The sequence below is a fragment of the Triticum aestivum genome, chromosome 4D (genome assembly GCF_018294505.1).
Source record: "Triticum aestivum cultivar Chinese Spring chromosome 4D, IWGSC CS RefSeq v2.1, whole genome shotgun sequence".
Lineage (NCBI taxonomy): Eukaryota > Viridiplantae > Streptophyta > Magnoliopsida > Poales > Poaceae > Triticum > Triticum aestivum.
Window position 1 is genome coordinate 215,464,604 of NC_057805.1, and position 10,191 is coordinate 215,474,794.

General features: G+C 47.1%; 1 long non-coding RNA gene across 1 annotated transcript; it reads left to right on the forward strand.

The window, feature by feature from the left end:
- Positions 1–203: 203 nt before the first annotated feature.
- LOC123097317 (uncharacterized) lies at positions 204–5,316 on the forward strand. Its single transcript, XR_006447007.1, has 3 exons — positions 204–526; positions 602–4,812; positions 4,897–5,316. It is a non-coding gene; the product is annotated as an uncharacterized lncRNA (long non-coding RNA).
- The last annotated feature ends 4,875 nt before the right edge of the window (positions 5,317–10,191 follow it).

Below are 10,191 nucleotides of genomic sequence, written 5' to 3' on the forward strand. Positions count from 1 at the left end.
AGTTTTCGCGGTTAATTTTCGTCCCATTTATCATGGTTTTTTTCGTCCTCTACCTCCCATCTCCCAGCGATTCCCCCTGAACCGACCGAGCGGCGAAAGAAAAAACTGAGATTGGGATGCCCCCAGGTGCAAACCTCCGGTCGATCGATAGAAAAACGGATGTAAAAAACTCTACCAAAGAAAACCAACGAAAAAAAAATCGACTTGGACTCGCACGCACGAGCGAGCGAGGCGTGTACCCTCGAGCGAGAACGAGGCCACACCACCACATCCCTTCGCCGCCGCCTCGCACTTGCATCCCTGCGCAGGTTGCGCTACCTCGACGGACCCTTTGCCGCCGCTGAGATCCGAGAAGAGTCTCCCTTCGCCGCCGCCAAGATCCCGTGCCTCTCTACAGATCCCCCTCTCTCTTCTTCGCCCATCCACCTAGATCGAAAACCGTCGCCCCTTGGTCGCTGCTGGTGCTCGAGGGAAGACGAGGGCGGCTCCTCCCGGCGATTCCGCGTGCGAGTATAAATCCAGCTCGGTATGAATCGCTGTTTTTTTTCCTATGTTGTAATCTGATACACATGCGAGTATAAATCAAAGTTTTCCCATACAGCTTATAAGTGTACTGTGCGCTGATGTGGTCCCTTGGAAAAGTTCTAAATACTCCTCAAGTTATGCGTGTCTACAACTCTACATTGGGTAATACTTGTCTTCTATCGTTCATCACCTTTTCTCTGTAATGTAATGATGCTTTAGTTATCTTGTTACTTCTGGAAACTGACGGCTGTACAGTTCTAATGTACTTTCAATGAAAAAAAACCTACTTTAAATATTTCTGGAAAACCAAAATATAGTGCGAAAATCCAGCACACAGTGGTTGCAGGAGTGATTGTGTGGTCATGTTTTTGCATTGTAAGTTTGTAACCAGAAACTCACGTCCAAACTAATATTTGCCGGTCGTTTAATGACAAGCCTGTGAGTCCCAGTACGGAAAATTAACTAGGGCCATTTGACCTACAGTTAGGGAGATTGTTACTTGAGCGCATACATCCAATGAATACTGTAACTTGAGTACGTATAGCCAGAGCAATAAGATATTTCGGACACAGCCTGGAGATTGGGCTTGACAAGCAAAAGCTTGTGTACATCATAGTGACTGCTCTTTATGCTGGGTCAACTAATGTGTGCCTTGTCTCTTACTGGCCCTGTTGGATGCGTTCCCGACAGTCCAGTTCGCCTGTTTCACATCAATGTAAGCCATTAAGGACGACCTTGTCTTTGCTCGCATCGCGGTGCAGCGAACGGGCACGCGGTTGAACACACCATGACTTCAGTTGCAATTGCAGAAGCTGCTACCCGAGCCATGATTCAACAGAGGTCAGTGAGGAAGTTTGGGTTCTCACTCTCCTTTTCCACACTGCCGATGTGGAGGTGGCAACTGGATTGGTTAGTTTCCCATGTTATTTCCCTTTGTTTACTTTTCATTACCACCTGGCTCATCTACCTTTTCCTGATCAAAAGGCTCTCATCATCTCCCTCACTTTGTTTGCTGTAATAACCAATCTACTATCTTCATTTATACTTGTGCTGTTTCTTAGTATGAGTTGTCTTTGGTCAGCTGATTATGTGTTAACTGTGGATTAATTTGGGTGTAGCAAAAACTTTTGGGTACAGACCTTGGTTGTTTATTCAATGTACTTGTTAGCCGTAAACCATGCCAGGCCGTTGGAGGTCAGTGCTGGTCGTTGCAAGCTGTTGGGCAGGCCCGCGTTGCGTGCGGTTATGCGCGTCGTGTGCGTGGAGAGCCCGGCCAGGTCGTGTGTGTCTGGGTGTTGTTTGACCATAATCTGGGCACTGTCTAAGTAGTGTATGGCCAGTGTACGTGGTGTGCGTGTGTGTCCATTGGTCAAATCGGGGCTGGGCGGAAGCAGGGATGGTCGAGCCGTAGGCCGTTGACGAGCGCAGTGCAGGAGCAAGGCGTGGAGGCCGGGTCTCGCGGAAGAGCAGTTGGCTCACGTTCGAGAAAGGCCGAGCCTCCAGGAGATCGTGTACATGCGCGTGGAGCTTGACAGAGGGCGTTGCGTGGGCATTGCGTCGTTGACAGGCTATAAGAGCTCTTGTAATCCTTGTGTGTATGGCTGTGCCAGCTAGTTGGATAATGGAAAACGGCGTCTATGCGCCGAGGCGTTTGAGCGCCGGGAAAATCCACTGATGTCTCCTCTTTCTTCTACCTACGTTCGTGCGAGTGAGAGAGAGCGGGAGGGAGCTGGGCACCGGCGCAAGGAGCAAGCTAGGGCTCGGCGCCAACAATTGGTATCAGAGCTTCGTTATCTTGGGCGTCGTTCTCCTTGCCGGAGGCGTGCCGGCGGTGGCGGAGTTCGCCGGCGGCTGCGCGATGCTCCGGGCCGTGTGTCGGTCTATGGAGGTGCGCGGCGCGGCGAGGAGGCAGCGGTGGCTGCGGCGGCACGGTGAGGAGGCCGCGGAGGATCTGTGTGGTGGCGGCTTCAACGACACACAGCGGCATGGCGGCATGGAGGTGCTGCGCTGCGGTTGAGGCCGCAGCGGTGCAGGGTAATAAGCCGCCGGCGAGCCGGGCGCGACCGGTGCGTGTTATGGGTGCGCACTGGACGTGTCAAGCGCGTCGGGACCGCGGGCGCGCGTACGAGCGTGCGGTTGACGTTGGGAGGAGGCGTATGTCGCGGTTGTGCTCGAGTCCGTGCTCGAGTTCGGCTACATCCTTCCGGTGTTTGTCGCTGGAGTTCGCGTCGGAGCGCGACGGGTGCGCCGGCCGGGGAGTGCGGGGCGTGGCGAATGCAGCGGAGGAGTGACCGCGTCGGGGCGCTGGACTCGGGCCGTGGCGACTGCGTGCGTGCGCTTCGTGTACACGAGCCTGGGAGCGCGGGACGTGGGGTGCTGCGCGGCGGAGGCCGCAGCGGCGCGGTGCGACGGTCATGACGACGACGACGACGACGGAAGCCGCAACAACTCCAGCGACGCCAGGTCGTGGTTTAGGGGGAGAAATGTTAGCCGTAAACCATGCCAGGCCGTTGGAGGTCAGTGCTGGTCGTTGCAAGCTGTTGGGCAGGCCCGCGTTGCGTGCGGTTATGCGCGTCGTGTGCGTGGAGAGCCCGGCCAGGTCGTGTGTGTCTGGGTGTTGTCTGACCATAATCTGGGCACTGTCTAAGTAGTGTATGGCCAGTGTACGTGGTGTGCATGTGTGTCCATTGGTCAGATCGGGGCTGGGCGGAAGCAGGGATGGCCGAGCCGCAGGCCGTTGACGAGCGCAGTGGAGGAGCAAGGCGTGGAGGCCGGGTCTCGCGGAAGAGCAGTTGGCTCACGTTCGAGAAAGGCCGAGCCTCCAGGAGATCGTGTACGTGCGCGTGGAGCTTGGCAGAGGGTGTTGCGTGGGCATTGCGTCGTTGACAGGTTATAAGAGCTCTTGTAATCCTTGTGTGTCTGGCTGTGCCAGCTAGTTGGATAATGGAAAACGGCGTCTATGCGCCGAGGCGTTTGAGCGCCGGGAAAATCCACTAATGTCTCCTCTTTCTTCTACCTTCGTTCGTGCGAGTGAGAGAGAGCGGGAGGGAGCTGGGCACCGGCGCAAGGAGCAAGCTAGGGCTCGGCGCCAACAGTACTAAGGAGCCACCATTGCAACCTTAACAAGGTTTTCGAGCATCTTGCTTAATTCACCATTGGTATCACCACGTTTTAATTAATATTCTGGATTACTGTTTCATCCCACAGTCATCTACAACACTTGCAGGTCAAAACATTTGCATACCATAGTTTGGACAACCAATAGACCCCTAGAATCTGCTGCATGGAGTGAGTTACCAAATAGACATGCATATGATTTTTTTTCTATCACTATTACAATATATGGCTATCAATTTTTTATTCATTCCATGATTCATTGCTCTTGTTATTTCCTGAGGTATTTGTTGCCACTTATTATTTTTTATGGAGATCTGGGTGGGTGTTTCTAGACACAAATAATTTTCTTTGTTGGTTTATACGTTGCATCTTAGGTTAAATTAGTCAATGATGATAAGGAATGAAATGTGGCCATTGGTTAATGGATCTTTAGTGGAATAGATGTGAAAAGCAACAATGATATACCCTGTAAATTTGTGGGACCACAAAACCAAGTACCTTGTTGAATATAGAATACTCTGAATGCTTGAACTCAAATATTGGTCATGTTAGTGTTGACAGTGGTGAACATTAGTCAGATTGCCATTGATTGAGTTGTCAACACCGATGATTGGGGTTGTTTTTTCTGGTTGAACAATGCCAACATCGCATAGTGGGTCATCTCAATTTCATGTGACCTGAAATTGTGATGTCTTTGAATATATTTTGATCTGACGAGGTACTAATATTTTGGTCAACTATAAAATATTTGCTTCTCTGTGCCGCAATATAAACTTATTCTTACTGTATTATCCTCAGTTATTCTGATAGGACCATAGGAGTTCAAGATTACTTGTCTAGAGGTAATTGTCAGAAGCAGCCTCCGAAGTTTGCTTGTTTTGAATTTAGTATTTGTTGAAGTACAAAATGTGTTGACTAAAATGATGATTCCGTCAGAAAAATTGTGTCATTTGGAATTAAGATGTCTATTGATCTATCCTTGTGCATAACGATTTGTCAATACCTTAAGTTATAGGTGAAGCTTTGCATTATTATTGTCGGACCTAAATTTCACCGAAGACTTCAATAGGGGATGTTGCCTCTTTCACCTGATTGTTGTGATTTTTCTTGACTCTCTGTCGTGGGTAAATCATAGTGCAATTGCGTCTCGTATTCTGTTTGGGCCTGTAGGTGAGTGTTTCCTTGCTTTTTCATTTCTTATAAGTTGTCGTTCTTTTGTTGCTTATATTAAAGTTTGGATTTTTTTTTCTTCAGCCTGCAGGGCCAATTAGGTGTGAGCAATAATGCAATACGTGCAAATATTTTCCTTTGATCTTCAACTCCCAACATCTCTAATATTTCCATGCGGCTCAGCCATATGCCCAAGAGAATAAAACAACTCTTGCCTTTAGTGGATACCCAAGAGTAATTGATGTTGTTCTGTTTTGAATGATGCCTCTAGCTGTGGTAGAAATGTATTCAGAATACATGGGAAAGCAAATGCATGTCATGGTCATGTTTAGGGAGGAAAAATGGGGCAAATATCCCATGTGAGCTTTATCTTGTACAAATCATTTTGTTCTTCTGTGCTCTTGTAAGCGGGTTGTGGTTGATTCATAAATTGGTCCAATTTGGATATTTCCTAATCATAATCAAGATATTTCGCACCATAAAGATTAATTATTGACAGTGTTAGTAAATCATGCCTAATATTTATCTCTTTTCTATCCTTACAGTGACATGCAAGATGCAACTGCAAGGATAAACTGGTTTTTGAACTTCCCTTTCTTGGTCATGTGACATTTCAAGTTTGCACATCTCACATATTAGAATAGAAACAGTAAGCTTAAGTTGTCATGTGAGCCTCATGAAACCTGATTCGTTCATTAGGCGTGCACTTTAAATTTTCTCTTTGTTCATTATATTTTCTTGCTTGCTATATCCATGCAATATTAATAAAATATCTATATTTCAGCTAGATTTTATTTATCAGGTTTTGGATGGTTTTCTCCGGTACCTCAGAACATTTTGAATGTAATCTCTTTAGGTTCTCGTATTTAGCTCATGGCCCGATCTTTTGTTGAAAGGAAACTCAAGGTTCCAACTTGATATGCCCTCTCTTTCATTTGGTATAAATTTGGTGACCTAAAAGCAGTTTTAGGTATAGGAGATAGAAAGTGAGGAGGACCTTTTTAGCTTGCTCTTCTCTAACGGATACATAAATTTGTACTATGAATCAGGCATGTGCGTGCGAGGGAGGGAAGAGGAGAGAAACATTGAGATTTTTCATGCTTTGGATGAACATTTCTATTCATAGCTTTCTTTTTCCATGGCAGCGCATGAGCTTGGCGCCATCGTGGTAGATCCCGAAATGTAGGGTGGGTCCATCGTGGTAGAGCCCCGGGATGCAGGGTGGGTCCAATATAGAACCAAGAGGTAGTAGCACTAAGATAGGAAGGCCGCCACCACCGTTGGCCTGCCATGGCGATGTCGACCACAAGCTCACTTTGAACATGAGTTAGTGGATTTTGTGACAAGAGTGGGGGTTGAGAGTGAGCAGGATAGGATTGGGGTTAGTCTGTTCAATTACGGCCCTCTAAGAGAAACAATTTTTCTACTTTAGAAAATGCAGCAGATTGCATTTCATTAGAGATGGCCTTGCAGCAAATTGCATGAGCGAGCAGTTCATGTTTTATTTTCATCAAGTCATACAATTTTTGGGTAGGATAGAAAGTTAAATGCATTGGTTGGTTGCTAGAATAGTTAATAATGGACACGGTTGCGTATTAGTTGCATGTCCAACAACGGACATCATATTTCAGTTTCATAGTAATGCATGATATTCAACTGTATGTTACAACATGGCAATGGCATAGGAGACATCGGATTCGCCTTCTTCGCTCAGGGGTGTCACGGGCGGCGCATGCCTCATCACCCTTGATGGCGGTGGTGGATCGGCAGGAACACGGGGGGAGGGGATCAGGTTGGGGACCGGGGCGGTTGGTGGGAGACTCCCCTTCGCGGTTCGTGAGGAAGTGTGTTGTGAAAGAATGAGGACACCATGACGAAGGTGAGGTGGGCTTCATTCCGTTTTAAAGGACAGAACTCCAACGAGAAATGTCCCGCTATGGCGGGAAATCGAGCGGAATAGGGAGTCCGACAGGAAAAGGAAGGGTGCATCGTGGGATGGGTTTTTGTGTTGGGACCGCATGTTGGAGATGAAGGAAATATGCCCTAGAGACAATAATAAATTATTATTTATTTCCATATTTCATGATAAATGTTTATTATTCATGCTAGAATTGTATTAACCGGAAACATAATACATGTGTGGATACATAGACAAACAGAGTGTCACTAGTATGCTTCTAATTGACTAGCTCGTTGATCAAAGATGGTTGTTTCCTAACCATAGACATGAGTTGTCATTTGATAAACGGGATCACATCATTAGGAGAATGATGTGATTGACTTGATCCATTCCGTTAGCTTAGCACTTTCGTTTTAGTTTACTGCTATTGCTTTCTTCATGACTTATACATGTTCCTATGACTATGAGATTATGCAACCCCCGATTACCGGAGGAACACTTTGTGTGCGACCAAACGTCACAACGTAACTGGGTGATTATAAAGGTGCTCTATAGGTGTCTCCGATGGTACTTGTTGAGTTGGCATAGATCGAGATTATGATTTGTCACTTCGATTGTCGGAGAGGTATCTCTGGGCCCTCTCGGTAATGCACATCACTATAAGCCTTGCAAGCAATGTGACTAATGAGTTAGTTGCGGGATGATGCATTACAGAACGAGTAAAGAGACTTGCCGGTAACGAGATTGAGCTTGGTATTGAGATACCGACGATCGAATCTCGGGCAAGTAACATACCGATGACAAAGGGAACAACATATATTGTTATGCGGTTTGACTGATAAAGATCTTTGTAGAATATGTGGGAGCCAATATGACCATCCAGGTTCCGCTATTGGTTATTGAACAGAAACGTGTCTCGGTCATGTCTACATAGTTCTCGAACCCGTAGGGTCTGCACGCTTAAAGTTCGGTGACGATCGGTATTATGAGTTTTTGCGTTTTGATGTACCGAAGGTAGTTCGGAGTCTCGGATATCATCATGGACATGATGAGGAGTCTCGAAATGGTCGAGACGTAAAGATCGATATATTGGACGACTATGTTTGTGTTGGGGAACGTAGTAATTTCAAAAAATTTCCTACGCACACGCAAGATCATGGTGATGCATAGCAACGAGAGGGGAGAGTGTTGTCCACGTACCCTCGTAGACCGACAGCGGAAGCGTTATCACAACGCGGTTGATGTAGTCGTACGTCTTCACGATCCGACCGATCAAGTACCGAACGTACGGCACCTCCAAGCTCTACACATGTTCAGCTCGATGACGTCCCTCGAACTCCGATCCAGCCGAGTGTTGAGGGAGAGTTTCGTCAGCACGACGGCGTGGTGACGATGATGATGTTCCACCGACGCAGGGCTTCGCCTAAGCTCCGCAACGGTATTATCGAGGTGTAATATGGTGGAGGGGGGCACCGCACACGGCTAAAATATCGTATATCAAGTGTGTCTAGAGGTGCCCCCTGCCCCCGTATATAAAGGAGCAAGGGGGAGGCCGGCTGCCCTTGGCGCGCCAAAGAGAGGGGGGGGGGAGTCCTCCTCCTAGTAGGAGTAGGACTCCCCTTTCCTAGTCCTACTAGGAAAAGAAGGGGGGAAGGAAAGAGAGGGAGAGGGAGAGGGAAAGGGGGGCTGCGCCCCCCTCTCCTAGTTCAACTAGGACTCCTCCTGGGAGGGGGCGCGCCACCTCCTGGCTGCTTCCCTCTCTCCCCTCAAGGCCCACTAAGGCCCAATACTTCCGCGGGGGTTCCGATAACCCTCCGGCACTCCGGTTTAATCCGAAACTTCTCCGGAACACTTCCGATGTCCGAATATAGTCGTCCAATATATCAATCTTTATGTCTCGACCATTTCGAGACTCCTCGTCATGTCCGTGATCACATCCGGGACTCCGAACAACCTTCGGTATATCAAAACATATAAACTCATAATATAACTGTCATCATAACTTTAAGCGTGCGGACCCTTCGGGTTCGAGAACTATGTAGACATGACCGAGACATCTCTCCGGTCAATAACCAATAGCGGGACCTGGATGCCCATATTGACTCCCACATATTCTACGAAGATCTTTATCGGTCAGACCGCATAACAACATACGTTGTTCCCTTTGTCATCGGTATGTTACTTGCCCGAGATTCGATCGTCGGTATCTCGATACCTAGTTCAATCTCGTTACCGGCAAGTCTCTTTACTCGTTCCGTAATACATCATCCCGCAACTAACTCATTAGTCACAATGCTTGCAAGGCTTATAGTGATGTGCATTGCCGAGTGGGTCCAGAGATACCTCTCCGACAATCGGAGTGACAAATCCTAATCTCGAAATACGCCAACCCAACAAGTACCTTTGGAGACACCTGTAGAGCACCTTTATAATCACCCATTTACGTTGTGACGTTTGGTAGCACACAAAGTGTTCCTCCGGTAAACGGGAGTTGCATAATCTCATAGTCATAGGAACATGTATAAGTCATGAAGAAAGCAATAGCAACATACTAAACGATCGGGTGCTAAGCTAACGTAATGGGTCATGTCAATCACGTCATTCTCCTAATGAGGTGATCCCGTTAATCAAATGACAACTCATGTCTATGGCTAGGAAACATAACCATCTTTGATTAACGAGCTAGTCTGGTAGAGGCATACTAGTGACACTCTGTTTGTCTATGTATTCACACATGTATTATGTTTCCGGTTAATACAATTCTAGCATGAATAATAAGCATTTATCATGATATAAGGAAATATATAATACTTTATTATTGCCTCTAGGGCATATTTCCTTCAGTCTCCCACTTGCACTAGAGTCAATAATCTAGATTACATAGTAATGATTCTCACACCCATGGAGTCTTGGTGCTGATCATGTTTTGCTCGTGGAAGAGGCTTAGTCAACGGGTTTGCAACATTCAGATCCGTATGTATCTTGCAAACTTCTATGTCTCCCACCTGGACTAAATCCCGGATGGAAATTGAAGCGTCTTCTGATGTGCTTGGTTCTCTTGTGAAATCTGGATTCCTTTGCTAAGGCAATTGCACCAGTATTGTCACAAAAGATTTTCATTGGTCCCGATGTACTAGGTATGACACCTAGATCGGATATGAACTCCTTCATCCAGACTCCTTCATTTGCTGCTTCCGAAGCAGCTATGTATTCCCCTTCACACGTAGATCCCGCCACGACACTTTGCTTAGAACTGCACCAACTGACAGCTCCACCCGTTCAATGTAAATACGTATCCGGTTTGCGATTTCGAATCGTCCGGATCAGTGTCAAAGCTTGCATCAACGTAACCTCTTACGATGAGCTCTTTGTCACCTCCATAAACGAGAAACATATCCTTAGTCCTTTTCAGGTATTTCAGGATGTTCTTGACCGCTGTCCAGTGATCCACTCCTGGATTACTTTGGTACCTTCCTGCT